The sequence below is a fragment of the Gnatocerus cornutus genome, chromosome 3 (assembly GCF_029298725.1).
Source record: "Gnatocerus cornutus isolate USDA-ARS CGAHR chromosome 3, icGnaCorn1.1, whole genome shotgun sequence".
Lineage (NCBI taxonomy): Eukaryota > Metazoa > Arthropoda > Insecta > Coleoptera > Tenebrionidae > Gnatocerus > Gnatocerus cornutus.
Window position 1 is genome coordinate 12,020,260 of NC_142235.1, and position 17,967 is coordinate 12,038,226.

At 33.9% G+C, this 17,967-nt stretch overlaps 1 protein-coding gene and 1 long non-coding RNA gene across 2 annotated transcripts in view; both read right to left on the reverse strand.

Annotated features, from left to right (window-relative positions):
• The window catches only part of LOC148176949 (potassium channel subfamily K member 18), a 236,832-nt gene that overhangs the window by 108,521 nt on the left and 110,344 nt on the right, over window positions 1-17,967 (reverse strand). The window lies entirely within an intron of this gene.
• On the reverse strand, window positions 2,190-3,307 carry LOC148176950 (uncharacterized). The gene is made up of 4 exons (XR_015769779.1): window positions 3,021-3,307; window positions 2,795-2,948; window positions 2,421-2,723; window positions 2,190-2,374 (listed from the first exon to the last, which is right to left on the reverse strand). It is a non-coding gene; the product is annotated as an uncharacterized LOC148176950 (long non-coding RNA).

Genomic DNA, 17,967 nt, shown 5'->3' on the forward strand with positions numbered 1-17,967 from the left:
AAAAATTCGACAAACGTTATGTAATAATATAGTAATCAATCAAAATCGGTTAAAATAAATTTAATTTAATCAAAAAAAGTACATTATGTTAAACTAAAATAATTTTAAGTAAATTTGGTAAGAATCACATCTAGATAATTTGCAGCAAATTAGACTAAATTTAGTTTAAATAAAATAGTTTGAACTAAATTTAACCTAAATATAATTTCCGAGTAGACTAAATTTAGTTAACTTCGGCTAAATCAGTCAAAATTAGAGCAGTTAATAAAAATTTGACTGACATTCTGGAATGAAAGAAAAATCACTATAATAGATTAAATTTAATCAAGCTCAGCAGAGTTGAACTAAAATTAAAAACACCTAGACGGCACGATTATGCGATTAAACAATTTGTATCAAATGTGTCAGAATGAAACTAAATTAAGACAATTTGCATTGAAATTGCTAAATTGGACAAAGTTTAATTAAAACCAAACAAATCCCAGGTCTGTACCAATTAAAGTACTGAATTTGAATAAATTTGACTAAATTTCGGACAAATTGACTTACAAAAGTAAGGTAAAGTTACTCATCGTCGGCTTAACGTGTAAATCTGCTAAGTCCATTTTAATTTTTTTTGACGAATATGGAATAACAAATCTTTAGTTTTGACATTTTTGTCGCCTAACCTGTGAATTGAACATTTGGGGTATAAAAATTCAATGTTTTTTTATTATGAAATTATAACACATAAAAGAATCCTACGATATATTTACTGTTTGTTTATAAAATTTAAATCGCGTTTTTATTTCATTTTATGCTATTTTGTGTTTCCAGAGAAGCTTTTTTACTCGTTTTAGGCTATTTCTATGCGTTCTTAAACTGTTTAGAGACTTATATTTCTTATCCGCGGTGGTACCACTCTCTTGAAGTGGATTTTCCAAATTTATATTTTTTTTGTAAAATTTGGTGGATGCGCCGGGTAAATTTCCACTATTTTTCTAATTAATTTCGACCTTTGCTCTCTACAAAAAAGTGATTAATTACACACAACATGCGCAACTTTGTCCTCTTTTTGTCGACTAAATGACCACTTAACCCAAATCACTCTTGATTTATTAATCCAAGCAACTTTAAAAACTCACTCATAATTAATCTCGAAGTTATTTCATATCACAATGCCAACTAAAATTCTTTCGAATAATGAAATAAAAATCGTACGTCTGAGCAATTTACCACTCTTTACGATGATAAATGTCACCTTCCAGAGCGTGTAATTGATTTAGGGTTTGATGAGCAAAAGCGATCCAATGGAAACGCGATAAGATCTGAATGCGGTTACAGGTGTCCAACTAAATTGGGCGATTTATGATGACAGTGGTCAAAGTTTGTGAGAGATTGCTTTTACAATTTATCGCGATCGATTTAATTACAATAATGCATTTCTTCTATTGTTATTAAGTTGATTACGGAAACCCTCTCGAGCGTCTGCTTTCTTATCAAACTCACCCTTAAAAGTGAAGTAGCCTTGCTTTTATGACCACTCTACGACCGTTGGTGGTAAAGTTCAGCCTCCATCAAGTCTCAGTGGGGATTAATAATGCGGCTGTGATGGAACAAAGAACGATCAATCGCCGCCAGGGTTGCCAACATGTAAAGATTTCCGAAGCCTCTTAAACGAAATATACAGTCTCTTTATGTTTCACCCTGTATAAACTCAAAAAGCGACTACCAATAAACTCTTTAGCACAACTGACGTGGAGTTGGGACTGACATACTTATATTACATAAGTAGCGTGGAATTTAATTATTAAAGTCAAATTTTTAGTGTAAGCAGAGCCCACAGTGGTACCAACTTCATAAAGCGACGTGAGATACTTAACTCTCTTTTCTTTGTTTTACACACATAGCGTGGAAGTAGAAAAATTAAATCAACATTTCGAGGTCTTTTTTTTATTTCTAAGAAAGATTTACACAGCTGGCGTGGAATTGATTACATTTATTTTTTTTACCCTGCACTCTCCAAATTAAAAATCGAAAGCTGCAGTTTCTAGTCTTCATCTGGGACATTCATCAATTTATCAGGGTTGCCAACATGTAAAAATATCCCAAGCTTTCTAAATGATATACGCAGTCTCTTTATGAATCACCCTGTATAAACCCAAAAAACGACTACCGATAATTGGAAGTGCTACCAATAAATTCCTTAGCACAACTGACGTGGAATTGGGACTGTTATGCTGTAACGTTTCTAAAATGAGAACAAGGTCATTTATTAAGATTTTTATGAATTAGGGGATAAACGCGAGACACCGCTGGTATGGGAGGCGATTTTGGAGTCCCATAAATGCCTGGGTACTTTTCCACCGTTGACACGACAACATCAGTGTTCAACCTAAAATGAATAATAGTCTAGTAAGTCTCCACAGTTCAAAACTTACTATTATCGCGTTTATCTTTTTTATCTTTTCTTCGGCTCCAATCCTAGGGGAAGTTGGATCAAGCCTTTGCCCCAAAAATTTCGTGTGTTCGCCAGGAAGGGGTTGGTGAGGCGCAGACCACCCCTGAGCGTTTTCGACTGTCCCTCTGGAAGGTGTTGGCACCCTTCCGGTGAATTTCAGAGCCCACGTTCCTTCTTGTATCGTCGCACCGAACCAAGGGCGACTCGGTGTGGTTTAAAGCCCCTTTATGTTGTCCAGTCCAGGAATTCGTCATGACTGGTTCCCGTACCTTTCTCTAAATCCCTACAACAACCATTTTAGTTTTCAAGATCAACCCTCTCGCGACTACTATGTTAGATAACAGTATCACTTACCAACCTACGTTTATTGCGGACATTCACCAACAACAACAAACTAACATAACCTGTCAATCACGACCCTTTGACAAGTGCGACATTGAGAACGCCCGCGATACTCGCGCAGAGGTCGGAATCTTCTTATCATCCCCGAAATCACAGGTAGTGCCACCTACGATTCCTCGTGGCCTTTCAGCTTTTTTTTCCGTTTTGGGCTTCGAAGGAAGCAGACGTATTATCTTACCTTTTACCGTCTAAGCACTTCCTAGTACTATTTGAAGTCCCGTATTTGCGGTTAAGAACCCCAGAACCGCATTAAGTATCGTCCACCCTCAGAGAGGGTCGCACGCACGCCTACGACTCTCGCAAAAACGACTACCAGATTCTCGCCGGTGCGCCCGTAACACCTTGCCCGTCGCCTTGAGTCCCCGATCGACCTCGTGGAGTAACCGAGACTTTCTCGCCCGCTAATAACCATCCCGAGCGGCCACATCCAACCCGGACCAGACGACAAGAGGCACCTGGAGCGTTCCCGACGGCGATAAGTACCTTTTTTGCGATATTATTGTTTAATTGCGTCACCGCCTGAGTCGTATTATCGACGTCACCGACAGCGTGTTATCTAGACTCTATCGAGAGTCTCGCTGGCCTGTAACCTGATTTTATTAACTTCCTCTTGAGTTCAATTCAATTAATCATCATTATTTTTAGTATTTAACTTTTTTATAGTCTTTCTGTAAACCAATCACAGCTGTGACACGGTAACAAACCTGTCATTTAAATTTAAGTAACCAACATCACCTAAAATTTCACCAATTGTTAAGTTCATATTTTTTTTATTAAAACCAAATTTTTTAAAAACCATTTATTTTACTTCTGAGTAGCATTGAGCGACTTGGCTACTTTAAAATCAAACTAAGTTCTTGGCGCCCAGACTCTCTGACCCACGACACCAGCTCACCAAAGGCTACAAGAGCACCGGTGCGGTGTCACCTACCGACCTTTTTTTTTGAAAGGTGTGACAATGCTTATTTTACATAAGTTGCGTGGAATTAAATTATTAAAGTCAAATTTTTAGTGTAAACAGAGCCCACAGTGGTACCAACTTCATAAAACGACGTGAGATACTTAATAACTCTCTTTTCTTTGTTTTACACACATAGCGTAGAAGTAGAAAAATTAAATCAACATTTCGAGGTCTGTTTTTTATTACTAAGAAATATTTACACAGCTGGCGTGGAATTGATTAATTTAATTTTTTTTACTTTGCACGCTCCAAGTTAAAAAACGAAATGCATATTCTAGTCCTAATATGGCGCATTTATGAATCGATCAGGATTGCCAACATGTAAAAATATCCCAAACTTTCTAAATAATATACGCAGTCTCTTTACGAATCACCCTGTATAAACCCAAAAAACGACTACCGATAATTGGAAGTACTACCAATAAATTCCGTAGCACAACTGACGTGGAATTGGGACTGTTATGCTTATTTTACATAAGTAGCGTCGAATTTAATTATTAAAGTCAAATTTTTAGTGTAAGCAGAGCCCACAGTGGTACCAACTTCATAACGCGACGTGAGATACTTAACTCTCTTTCCTTTGTTTTACACACGTAGCGTGGAAGTAGAAAAATTAAATGAACATTTCGAGGTCTGTTTTTTATTAATAAGAAATATTTACACAACTGGCGTGGAATTGATTAAATTTATTTTTTTTTACTCTGCACGCTCAAAATTAAAAATCGAAAGCTGAAGTTTCTAGTGTTCATCTGGCGCAATCATCAATCTATCAGGGTTGCCAACATGTAAAAATGTCCCAAGCTTCCTAAATGATATACAGTATCTTTATGAATCACTCTGTATAAACCCAAAAAACGACTACCGATAATGGGAAGTACTAGCAATAAATTCCTTAGCACAACTGACGTGGAATTGGGACTGTTATGCTTATTTTACATAAGTAGCGTGGAATTTAATTAATAAAGTCAAATTTTTAGTGTAAACAGAGCCCACAGTGGTACCAACTTCATATCGCGACGTGAGATACTTAACTATCTTTTCTTTGTTTTACACACATAGCGTGGAAGTAGAAAAATTTAATCAACATTTGAGGTCTGTTTTTTATTACTAAGAAATATTTACACAGCTGGCGTGGAATTAATTAATTTATTTTTTTTACTTTGCACGCTCCAAGTTAAAAAACGAAAGCTGCATATTCTAGTCCTAATCTGGCGTATTCATGAATCGATCAGGATTGCCAACATGTAAAAATATCCCAAACTTTCTAAATGATATACGCAGTCTCTTTACGAATCACCCTGTATAAACCCAAAAAACGACTACCGATAATTGGAAGTACTACCAATAAATTCCTTAGCACAACTGACGTGGAATTGGGACTGTTATGCTTATTTTACATAAGTAGCGTGGAATTTAATTAATAAAGTCAAATTTTTAGTGTAAACAGAGCCCACAGTGGTACCAACTTCATATCGCGACGTGAGATACTTAACTATCTTTTCTTTGTTTTACACACATAGCGTGGAAGTAGAAAAATTTAATCAACATTTGAGGTCTGTTTTTTATTACTAAGAAATATTTACACAGCTGGCGTGGAATTAATTAATTTATTTTTTTTACTTTGCACGCTCCAAGTTAAAAAACGAAAGCTGCATATTCTAGTCCTAATCTGGCGTATTCATGAATCGATCAGGATTGCCAACATGTAAAAATATCCCAAACTTTCTAAATGATATACGCAGTCTCTTTACGAATCACCCTGTATAAACCCAAAAAACGACTACCGATAATTGGAAGTACTACCAATAAATTCCTTAGCACAACTGACGTGGAATTGGGACTGTTATGCTTATTTTACATAAGTAGCGTGGAATTTAATTATTGAAGTCAAATTTTTAGTGTAAACAGAGCTCACAGTGGTACCAACTTCATAAAGCGACGTGAGATACTGAACTCTCTTTCCTTTGTTTTACACACAGCGTGGAAGTAGAAAAATTAAATCAACATTTCGAGGTCTGTTTTTTATTACTGAGAAATAATTACACAACTGGCGTGGAATTGATTAAATTTATTTTTTTTTACTTTGCACGCTCCAAATTAAAAATCGAAAGCTGCAGTTTCTAGTCTTCATCTGGCGCATTCATCAATCCATCAGGGTTGCCAACATGTAAAAATGTCCCAAGCTTTCTAAATGATATACGCAGTCTCTTTATGAATCACCCTGTATAAACCCAAAAAACGACTCCCGATAACAGGAAGAGCTTCCAATAAATTCTTTAGAAATCCCTAGAAAATTGCCAATAAACCCGACACAGTCCTTGTGGTCTGAAATTTATTTCGCCAAAAACTAGGCGATTCATAATCATAACCAACTTGACCCTGTTTAAAATCTCCCAACAGTGTTACCAACATTTTTTGTCCCCAATTAACGCGTCGTAACTCTCGGATTCGTGCAACCGACAGATGTCGCCTCATAACACGGCCATTGACACGCCTACTTGATGTCCCAAACAAGAGAAAACGCGAAAACCAATGCCTACTTGGGAGAAGACGACTTCGTGATGTTTAATTAGTGACCGAGATGGCGCTCGTTTCTTTGTCGAAGTGTCATAATTCAAGACCTTCGTTTTCCCATTTGAACTACCATCGTCCATTCAGTACTGGAAACGGAAACGGGGTTATCTCTCGGACCGGATGTATTAACAATCAGCGCAGCGCCATATTTTACAGACGGAGCCGGAGCCATCTATGATTCAAACACTAGCTCGAGGAAAGGAGTGTTGAATTATTTATGCGAGAGCTTACGGGGGTTGTGTCCATAACTTTGAAATATATTTATAAAAGAGAGAAAAAGAGGAAATTTACAAAGTCACGATCCGGCTGCAGTTTAATTCCGTGCCAAAAAGTGCATATAATTTCCCCGGCGCCTTCACCAGAAATATTTCATGACATAATACATTTATAACTAAAGGGTGAAAAGGAAAGTTAGAAACCCGAAACAGCAAGCGGCTTTAATTTCGTGTCAAACGCTGACAAATTGTCCCGGCGCCTCCACCATTTCTTTATGTTTATTATAAAAATTTACTATTCATGATTCGCTCCGCCGATTCCAACTTTGCGTATTTTCTAACAAAACGAAAACAATTTTACCAACTTTATCGGGGTTGCGGCTAAAAAAATGTATTTTTGGTTGGGCGTGTTTTTCAACGAAAAAGCTGATTATCTTTTATCCGGTCTCGGGTCGACACGTGTGTTTTGCTTTCCTGGAAGAAAAGAAAGAAAAATAGTCATTTTCATAACCGTGTCAAGTAACGACTTGAGGAAATTGGTGCTTTAAGTTAAGATTTCGAAAGAAGTTAACAACTATTTTCAAAGATGTAGTTTTAGATTTGTTCAATTTTTGCGGTCCAATTTTTATTACTAAAAGATATTTACACAATTGCTGTTAGAATCAAATAAACTTAAATTTTTTACCCTGTAGGTACACTCAAAATTGAAAAACAAAACCTGCACTTTGTAGTCCGAAGCATTCAACAAGAATTATAATTTTTATTATCATTTTAAACTAAACAAAGCAATGCCTCAGGGTTAAATTTAGACAAATATTTCTTTAAGAACCAAAGTTAAATTGCTATTAAAACATGCTGAATAAAAATAATTTGGAGCTGAAGTTGATGAAACTAAATTAAACTAAATTAATTTGAGTGAGTTTAATCAAATTGTACAATTCACTCAAGAACAAACTAGAATTGCACCAAATTAAATTAAATGAGATAATTTGTGACTGATTAAACTTATATTGAATAAAATTTCAAAAAAATATTTTTAACAAAAATTTGACTAACACACTGTTTTCCCACGGTACAAAATTTCAAGTCAAATAAAATATAGATCTCAATAATCCAGATCAATTAAAATAGCAGGGAAGTCGGATTACCAAAAATCCGGATTACCAAATGTTTTTTTTATTAATTTAGTATTTTATTTTCTATCAAAATACCCAGCAAAAGAAGTCGCTTCAAATTACCGAAACATTCGACTTATCGTGATTCGGATTACAAAGACTTTACTGTAATACTAAAGTGAATTAATTTGTGCTAATTAGACAAAGTTAAGTTAACACCAATCAAATTTAAACTCTCAACTAATTAAATTATTGAGTTTGAACCATTTTGACTAAATTTTGGTCAAATTGACACACAAAAATGAAGTAGTAAAAAACAACAAAAAGTACTGAATATACAAGTGTCCTAAAACGCTCGCATTTTCGTTTAACGGGAAATCTGAATTGATTTTCATATTGTGCAATAGGTAGGCCCTTACGGATTTTGGATTACAAGCACTTTTGACCAATCACAACCCATAAATCGATTGATAGCATTCTGTAGCTATGTTACCTGAGAATATTTTTTCTTAAATTGCTCGAGAATGCGCTGTAAATGGTCAACTTTAAATGCTCGTAACTTGAACTCTATAAATGCCTAAACATTGTGCGATTTAACAATTAACTCATAAATTGAGAGAGAATTTCTCATTAAAAGAAAGTGCAAGCGTTCTGGGACACCTATACAAAAATTGTACAAGGTGTTTATAAATGTTTCTAGCATCAAGGGTGGCTATGAAATATCAAAGAAATTTGCCGCTCATTACAAATGTGGGTTTCGATTTTTTAACTGACATTTGCAGTTAACCTCAAACATGGAGGAAAGTAGGTTTTGAGAAATAAACTGTTCTAGTTGTGGTTTAAAACGTGAAAATCAAAGACTTGGACACAAAACTGTAACTGAATCGTCATTGACGTAGATAACAATATAAATAATTTTCAAGATAGTTATATTCAGTATGAAAACAAAGCGCCAAAATAGTGTACGACAGGAATTCCAGAGCCACCCTTGATGCTAGAAACATTTATAAACACCTTGTATTAATTTTGAGTACTTTTTTCTTAAATTAGAAGCTAAATCGAGTTAATAATTATTATTTAAAGAACAAGTTGGGGACTAACTTAATAACTCGGGTTAATAAGCGCTCATTAAAAACGAGTTAGTTACAGAACTTTTCCATCTAACGTATTTTGAAAAAAATAAGGAAAATGACTCAAAATCGTGTGCACTAATGACCCAAATTAATGATCGAAAAAAAAATTTGTATTAATTCATTGTCTAATTGTTTAAGACAACGTTTTATCCACACAAAATTGTTTATAGCTAAATATTTAACAAACATGTTGGTTATTGAAAGCGATAAATAATAGAGCGATTTTAACCGGCACAAACGTAGTAAGCGCCGTTAATAAGCGAGATTATTAATCGCCTATTAACCATAGAGTTAGATATAAAACTTTTTCGGTGATCGAATATTGAAAAATTCACCAAAAAAAAATTGGTACAAAGGTGGTTATGCAACTAAATATACAAAAACTAGTCTCTATAATGCATTCACGATCTTTTTAGACCAGAGTAGGCCATGTTTTTTCTTCTTTTTGTTGGCTACAATGACTGATAGAGGTAGTTTTTTTACTGTCACATCTGACATGTGTCTTTCATTCTTGCATGTTTGCCACTTTTCTGATACCGGAAAAATCGTGTGTTCCCTTTCAATCGTGAAAGTAACAGTTTAAAGGAATTATCTTCAAAATACTGCAATAAAATGCCTAAAGTGATTTCGTTTTCGAACAAAAAATGTGCTTTTAAAAAAGTTTTAAAAAGATCGTCTTGATTTAAGACTGGAACAAACGATCTGAGGTGTTACAAATATATTCATTGTAAGGTACAAAGTCCCATAGACGTTTGTTTTCAAAATATTTTTAGGTGCGGCGTGCAACCGTTTCCAATGTTCTGGACATCAAAGATGAAAAGTTTTGGCTGATAAGCGGCAACAATTAGAATTTTATGCCGAGAAAACAACACTTTTCAAAATTATTAAGTCTATGGGTTACAAACACAGAGAAGTGAACGATCACAAAACTTTATGTAAACAAAAACAATTCAAATTCTAAATTGCTGCACTTGTTAGTTAACGAAATTCGCCAAAGTTTGCTTTTAGTGTGAGATTCCATAACATAAAACCCTGGGTCAAATGCTAATTCGATCAAATAAACTTTTTTAAGGTTTTATGACTAGAATCAAGACCTGGCAGAAGTGCTTCTTAATAATGGTAAACTTTTTGCCAATGGAATTTACTAGCAGTAATGTCTTCCATTATGATTAATATTGCATTTGTTGAAAAATAATTTCAAAATTTTAGATAAAAATTCAATAAAATTATCAAGTTTTGAATGTTCGGTTCAAACTGGCAACAGAGGAAAGGTTTCAGACACAATTAATAACCAAAAAAAGGTGACAACTCCAATCGACAGAACAAATGTCAATCATTTTCAGGCAACTTTAGCTCACAAAGGCTGACTACCAACCAAGTTACTAGATTTCCATGGCTTGCCGCGGTCTAAAAAGATCGTGAATGCATTATAGTCTCTGTGAAGTATAAAAATCGTCGTTTTGATTTGGTATTAGTAAACAAACAGATCTAGGAACCGCGTCTTCGGATCATTATTGAATTTATTTAATTGCGTGTGTAATTGGAAGCCTAGAATAAATACATTAAATTAATCATTAATAGCCCACTTTAATGCATGATTTCAGCCGACAAATCATGCATTAATAGTACCTAAAAACAAACAATCGCCGGAAAATATTTTTCGTAGATAAAACGTGCTAAAACACAAATGCAATATTAACGTTTTATTCACAATTACAAACTCAAATTATTCAAAAATAAAAAAAGTTATGTCACACTAAATAAACTTTCTATGCTGTAGATAAAAAACGGTTTTTTGAAACAGTGAAATAAATTAACTTTAATCCACTGGTGGATTAAAACAGTTCATAGATCGATTTAAAAGTTAATTCTGGATAATAGTTATAAGTTATTATTAACCAAGGTAGAGCTATTTTATCACCCAAGGTGCAAAGCATCGAGGGGTATAATAGTGTGAAGCTAGAAACAGTTTTCTATGCCGAGGTTATTATTACATTTTTTCAATACTAGCGCCTTCACAGTTTTATTAGGTAATTTGTTTGTAAATACGAGTTTTCTAACCTAAAAATACTTTGCCAATCTGTCAAAGTTTGAACTGTCAAATTATCAGTTGTTAATGTTATCGCTTTTTTTAAAGATGTCCATGCTTTAAGAGTCGACAATCGTCCTTCTTAGTTTTTGCTTACAGTTCGATTTTGTTCATCGAGAATTTTTGCTCATTTGTTCGTACATCAAACGGCTGAATGTAGGCAACCCTCAATACCATTTTCATTATTAACTAGTAGTGGCTAATGAATACATTAATGACCAGTAAGAGCGAAAATCAACAAAAGCAGCATAGATAATGATACATTTTCAAGCTAGTAGTGAAACAAAGAACATAACAGCCAGATGCTCTAAAAACAGTTTCCTGTCACCAAAAATGGCACAATATGACTTGTTTTCAATATCAACTACGATGTTGCATACATACATTTGTATTCTTTTATAAAAAATCGGAACAAAGTTTGACTGAGTTCGCGGCGAGTAATTTTACTAATCGCAAAAATTGTTATACAACTTGCGAAAGATTTTTCAATTTTTTTTTATTTTACAGAAATACAGTGGAAATCCTCTCTTCACTCTAACAAGGTAAAGAGCGATCAAAAAAAAATTGTAGGTGGCGTTGGCGTCAATTTCATTGTAACCTTCGACACTGCCTAAATTTGAACAAATTTGACAGTTGACAGAACATAACAATACAAAAGGTTATTTTAAAGAATATTCTCCGTAAATGTATGCTGTTTGTTAAACTGTTGAAAACAATTGTAACTTTTTTAACTTTACGATGATTTGTAGTGATAAAAAATGGGTAGAAGGTATCAATCAAACTGACACCTGAATCAAAGCCTACTTGTTTTTTTTTCGATCGCACTTTATTTACACAATTGGCGTAGAACTGGTGAAGTTTAGACACCCCAACTGGGTCCGTTAAATTAGCCCCCCCCAGCTCTAGAATTTCTATAAAATATTACATAGGCCAATGCACTAATTATGCGCTATTATGCGTCACAATTTTCGTTTTTTGCGCTGCCTCCCCTAGAAAATTACAATCAATTTTTTGTTACGTGCGTCAGTCCCCCCTAATTAACAAAATTAATTGATTTTTGCGCTTTTTGCGCCAATTAATGTTTTTTTTTTCCGTTTCACTTTAAAACTCACAAAAAGAAACTTTTATAGTTAATCGCGTGCCTTCCTTTCAACTTAAATAAATCCATTTTTTTTCTCAATCAATTATGCCAATTACGCATACTTGTGTCCATACCCAAAATAGTCTTTAATTTTAAAGATAAAATTTTGAAAATTTGCATACGCTCACAGTTGGCAAAATTTGTTTTTTTATCACGGTTTGTTTGACGTCACGACGCCTAAGTATAATTTTTAGCGATTTTTGAGTGTTTACGGAAATATTCGCGAATTTAATTTTTTTAACATAACTGTGATACAAATATCTGAGTTTTTATTTTAATCTAATGCAAATTGTGTTTAAAATTTGCGAAAAAAACGCTGTTTTATCAAGTTAGTTTTCAAAATTATAACAGCGCAGCGGCAAACTACGTTTACACCAAAATTTCACAAGTCTCTTCATTCACTCTTATGAGGGTCAATTTTGTTTAACTCGGGCATGTTGCACTTTATGGACACCAGAAATCGTTAATTTACATCGACAAAGCGACAATTTCACCAAGTAAGACTTTTGTTACAATTTAAAACGCACCAAAGGATAGATGTCATTTGTGACACAAGATGTTGACAAATGGGTGTAAACGTAGTTCCGAATTTTGACGTAATGAAATTGGAAACTATCTTGATAAAGCAGCATTTTTCTCCAATTTTAAAGACAATTTGCATTGAATCTAAAATGACAACTGAGACATTTTTAACACATTTATATTGAAAAAAAATTGAATTAAAGATTGATTTTACGAACCCTTTACAATTAGCTAAAAATTACATATTTAAGGCGTCGGGAAGCCAAAACTATCGGTGATAAAAAACAAATTTTTGCGTCAACTTCTAGAGCTTTGGCAACTATGAGCTGTGAGTTGTGAGTAACCATAGCAATCTGTTTTTGAGGGTTTTCAGTAAAGGGCAAAGAAACATTAATTGACGCAAAATAGCGCATATTTGGCGCAATTGATTGACATGAAAATAAATTAATTTCGTTAACTGGGGGGACTGACGCAGGAAACAAGGAGAGGCAGCGCAAAAAATGAAAATTGTCGCGCATAATTAGCGCATTAGCCTATGTAATATTTTATAGAAATTCTAGAACTGGGGGGGCTAACTTAACGGACCCGCTCCAACTGTGCACGCTCTGAACGCTGCAGTTCCGAAATCTAATCCGGCGCATCCTCCAATTTTAAAGCTTCTTAGGGCCGCTTTTACAAAACAGGTATAAATTGAGAATAGCATTATTCCTTAGATAAACCCTGGAAATGGGTTTTACAATCAGTGGTTAGTTCGTAGAATAAATAAACTTGAGTATAACCATGGGTTTTTCTTATTCGGTCGACCGGCGATGGGATAATGAGTTATTCCTGGTAAAAGTGGGAATTGTATGCGTGTTTACCTGTCATAATCAACATATTTCACTTCAAAAATTTTTGCAAAGTGCTTCAGACAAGTGGTAAGTCTGGTAAAGCTCTATAATTTCGCATCAAAATTGGCGGCTAAAAAATTATGATTTGCATGAGAATTTTTTTATTTTTTTGCAACTTTTGTGTTTTCTGATATAAAGTTATCCAAAAAATGTAATAGAAAATGTATAAAGAAACCAAAAATCACAGCAAGTTAAAAAAATTAAATATACAAAAATTATTAGAAAAATTAAGGGGATATCTAACAAACTGTAACGGTAAATTCTGCTTCAAAATTCTGCGTAAAGGAAAAATTATATGAAACATTTTAAACATCCAAACGTTAAATGTAGGATCTCCCTTCAACCCTCATTGTTTGTAGACGGCACTCTTTTAGTGAGTTACCCATGGTCAGTCTGCTTACTACGGTAATAAAACCGTAAATAAAAACTACTTCTTAAAACCCCAGCCCAAGTGGTTTAGATTATTATTACCATCATCTTGTGGTCAGGACAATAGCTAATAGTTTTGACTGCACTGATGGCCAAATTATTATTGCCCATGGCCAGTAAATCTTAAATACTTTGCTAGTTGAGTCCGATACTTTACAAATTACACCCATGAAACTTAATAATTACTATATCTCATTATTATTATTTATTGTTTATATTCATAAATAAATTAAATTTTTCTCGAAAAAGGTGAGATTTGTGTAATTGCAAAAATTGAAGAATTAATAGATGCACTGCGATCTTCGAATTTTGTTCAAGATTTTTGTAAATGTAACAAAAAATAGTGAACATATGCCTTATTTCAATTGATAGCGAGACCCCCATTTTAGTGTCACCGGGTATATATGAGTGAGCAGTATATTGTACATTGCTAGGAAATTTTGGAAGAGTTGGTGCCCCCTGGAATGTAATGAGGTAGAGGGAGGGGGATGACATTGTCAAATCCAGAAATCTGTCAGTTTGTGCGAACGGTGCGAACTTGGCGAAGGGATTTATTTACTTTAACCAATTAATTAGAATTGCTAAAGTTACTGGTTTTCAAAAAGTGAACTGAAAACGCTTTCATCAACGAAACAACAAATTATGACGTTGCTGTCAAAGGGCTCGATTTCAAGTGTGACTTGCGTTACTGCAAATCCCATTTGCAACATAGCAACGCCAATCACATTGCTCATACCTAGGCAACGGTTGCAAATTTGCGTTAACGCAGTGACTTGAAATTGACCCGAAAGTGATTCCAGACAAGGTCGGCAACTTTTGGTTTATAAAAATGTCCCTGTAAAGTACACTTCTCCACACAATTTTTTGGTACAGTCCCAAATTTCGGGCCAGGTTTGACATTTGGACCTTGCTAAGGTTTGAAATGAAGTATAATTATAAATAATGAAATTATAATAGATGTTAATTAAATAAGAGTGTAAGGACGCAAATTATTCACGACAAAAAGAGAGAATCGAGATCGTAGATCGAGAGAATAGGATTTTTGGAGTGAATAATTTGTTCTTACACTCGAATATAATACAAGATTTTATCCAAAGCCTCTGTTGGTTGCAATTAAGGCATTAAAAGAATTGACAGAAGTGACAGCAGTGACAAATTTTTGGCGTTTAGAAAGCCATGCTTGCATTGTTGTCATGGAAATGTGGCATAATTTTTTTTAAAGTGTTTAGAGAGTAAAAGAGTACTTTGTTTGTCTAAAATGAGGGAATAAAGTACTACTTTATTAGTGCATTTTGGATAAATAATAATTATATTCTGTTGTTTTAGTGGTTGATCTATCTTTTAAAACCTTTAAATTACGAGAAATTTTTCAGTCTTTTCACCACCCCAAAGTCATAATTTTGACAACAAGACGTTATAATACTGTCTGGTCGTTCTCAAAATACGTATGTGTGAATTTTGAAAAGTCTACCCATGTGGAATGCTAAAAATTATTTCGCTTTCAGCCAAGTTTTCGTATTTAATTAATCAAAAATCATTAAATATTCACTTTACAAAAATTGTATATAGCATTTAACATAGTGCACGTTGAACAGATTCATATGCAAAAAACAGAAAGCAATTTACTCAAGTAATTTTCGAGTAATCGTGTTTGGAAAAATACATTAAATTTACCTTATATTGAAATTTGTTTGAAATCTTAAAAAATAAAGATAAAGACAAATATTTATTACCTAAACTATTCTAAAACAATTTAAAATCCTAATTTATCAGATATAAAGTTCAAAATTTTGAAATGATTATCCTCAAAGCTACGTTCAGTTTGAATGAAAGAGAAAAATCTTGTTTCAGGCAAATTTAAGATTTTGTGTGTTTATGGAAAAGCTTCAGTTGTAAACTATCCCTTCGGCTACAAAATTGATTTATGAAAAATAAATTTAAGAAATTTAGTGAAGTGGAAGTTAGAAAACTTAGAAAAATTATACGTGATACGAAGTTTTTGAGACAAACGTGTTGTTTAGTACTTTGCTTATATTTCAAAACTTTCAAAAAAGGCACTGAAAATTAATTTCAATTTATGGAACAGTGTAATTAATTACATCCAATTGATTCACTGAAGCTACAAAAGTCTGCGAGTACATATTAGGATCATGGTTTCAGTCGCATCACCTGAATACGATTAGTTGTAGAACGAATTCTATTTTGAATTAATCTTAACAAATTTCCAAATGTAGGGGAGACCGGTGTCAATTGTAACAAAATTTAAATATTTGTTTATAAGAAACTTATTTAACTACTTAAAATTTTGAATTCATTGCAGTCAAAAACTGAAAAACTTAACGGACATAATTCTCAAGTCTAAACTTCCAATAACTTTTCAGTTATAATACTAGGACACTTTTTAGAAGACCACGTCAAGTGTTACAATAGACACCCAACTGGTGTCAATTGTAACAAGATCAGTGTTAACTGCATTGCATACATCTTCATTTCATTGCTTTTGTGGGGTGTCTTTAAAGAAAAAGCAGATCGAAGTCCTTCAGTTGACAATAACAACACAAGTATTTAATTTAATTTAAAAAAATCAAATAACTAGGTTCTTTGATCAATTCATATCACAATGAGGTTTGATTTGCATTCCAGTTTGGTTAGGCCACCATCTTAGGTCTATAATTATTATTATTCTACTTTCTACAAATTTTACCTTGTTACTGTCAAACCAGACTATGTGTTACAATTGACACCGAATAACTTATACAAACATTATTGGTTTTATTTAATGTGTTTGGCCATAGCCCAAACACAAATCAACAAGAAATCAAAGAAGAGACAATACAAAAAAATGATCCTTATCTTGCAATATCTCTCTCTTGGCTATTTTCCCCAGTTAAATGAAATTAATGTTACACTGTTTATTTACTTTTTACACGTTTTTTAGACATTTGGCTCTAACACACATGGTATGTACAGAGCATGCGTGCACACTGCATAGTAATAAGCTAGATAATGTATCTAAACTTTATTTCTGAACAATGTTTAAAATTTAAAAAAAATGCCGTTGTAATAGGCATTGTTACAATTGACATCTGTTACAATTGACACCGGTTTCCCCTACTTAAACGGAACCTTCAATTTTTTTATCATTTTCGATAACTAGTTTTTCTTATAAATACATACGTAAAAATCAATCTACAAACCGTTTAGGGCCTCGTTCTTATGAAAGTTGTTCGACAATTTCCTCATCATCATCCGAATCAAATATTGGTACATCATTTATCAACATTTTGGGATCTTAATAATTGCAAACCACAACGTAAACCGTCTTTGTCCCGTTCATTTGACAAACAAAATTAAATAAAACTTGGGGAATTTTGTTTCCAGTGTTACCAATTTCGCTTATCTCGGGTATAGCTAACCTAGACCGAAAAAGTACTTGTAAAATTGGCCATCATTTATACCAGGAATAACCGGCGGTATAAAATTATGCCTAGGATAACTACCCCGAGCTTATACAGGGTTTATACCTGATTTGTAAAAGCAGCCCTTACTCGTGTAAAATGATTTGATTTAAAAACAATTACCGTTTCGCAGATTCCTGTAATCGTACTTTTCCGTAATTTCCTTGTAAACCACTCGTTCGTTTGTCTAAGTCTTTTAGGCACTCCCGTTCCAGTCCAGCGGAATGGAAAATACCCGCATAATAGAATTACAGTTAGCCATTGGTCTCCGATAAAACGTTTGGAACTACAAATTCAGATTAACAAACAAGTTCGGTAAACGCAAACATTGTTAGAAAAGCTCTCGCGTCAATATCTGACAAGAAATCTTCAATAAAACTTTACCGCGAACATCTTGTCGGATTCACTAAAAACATCTGCAAGTACACGGCACTCTCGTGCTGCGTCTTTTTTAAGGGAAAGTTTGCGCCGTTATTGCAAAGGAGGCTTCTTTCAAGTATAAACAAGATATAAACTGTCGTTAAACTGTGCTTTAGGTGACGTGATCTTGGAGAAAATGACTTTGTGGTCGAGCTAGGAGGGCGCCAATTGCGGCGTT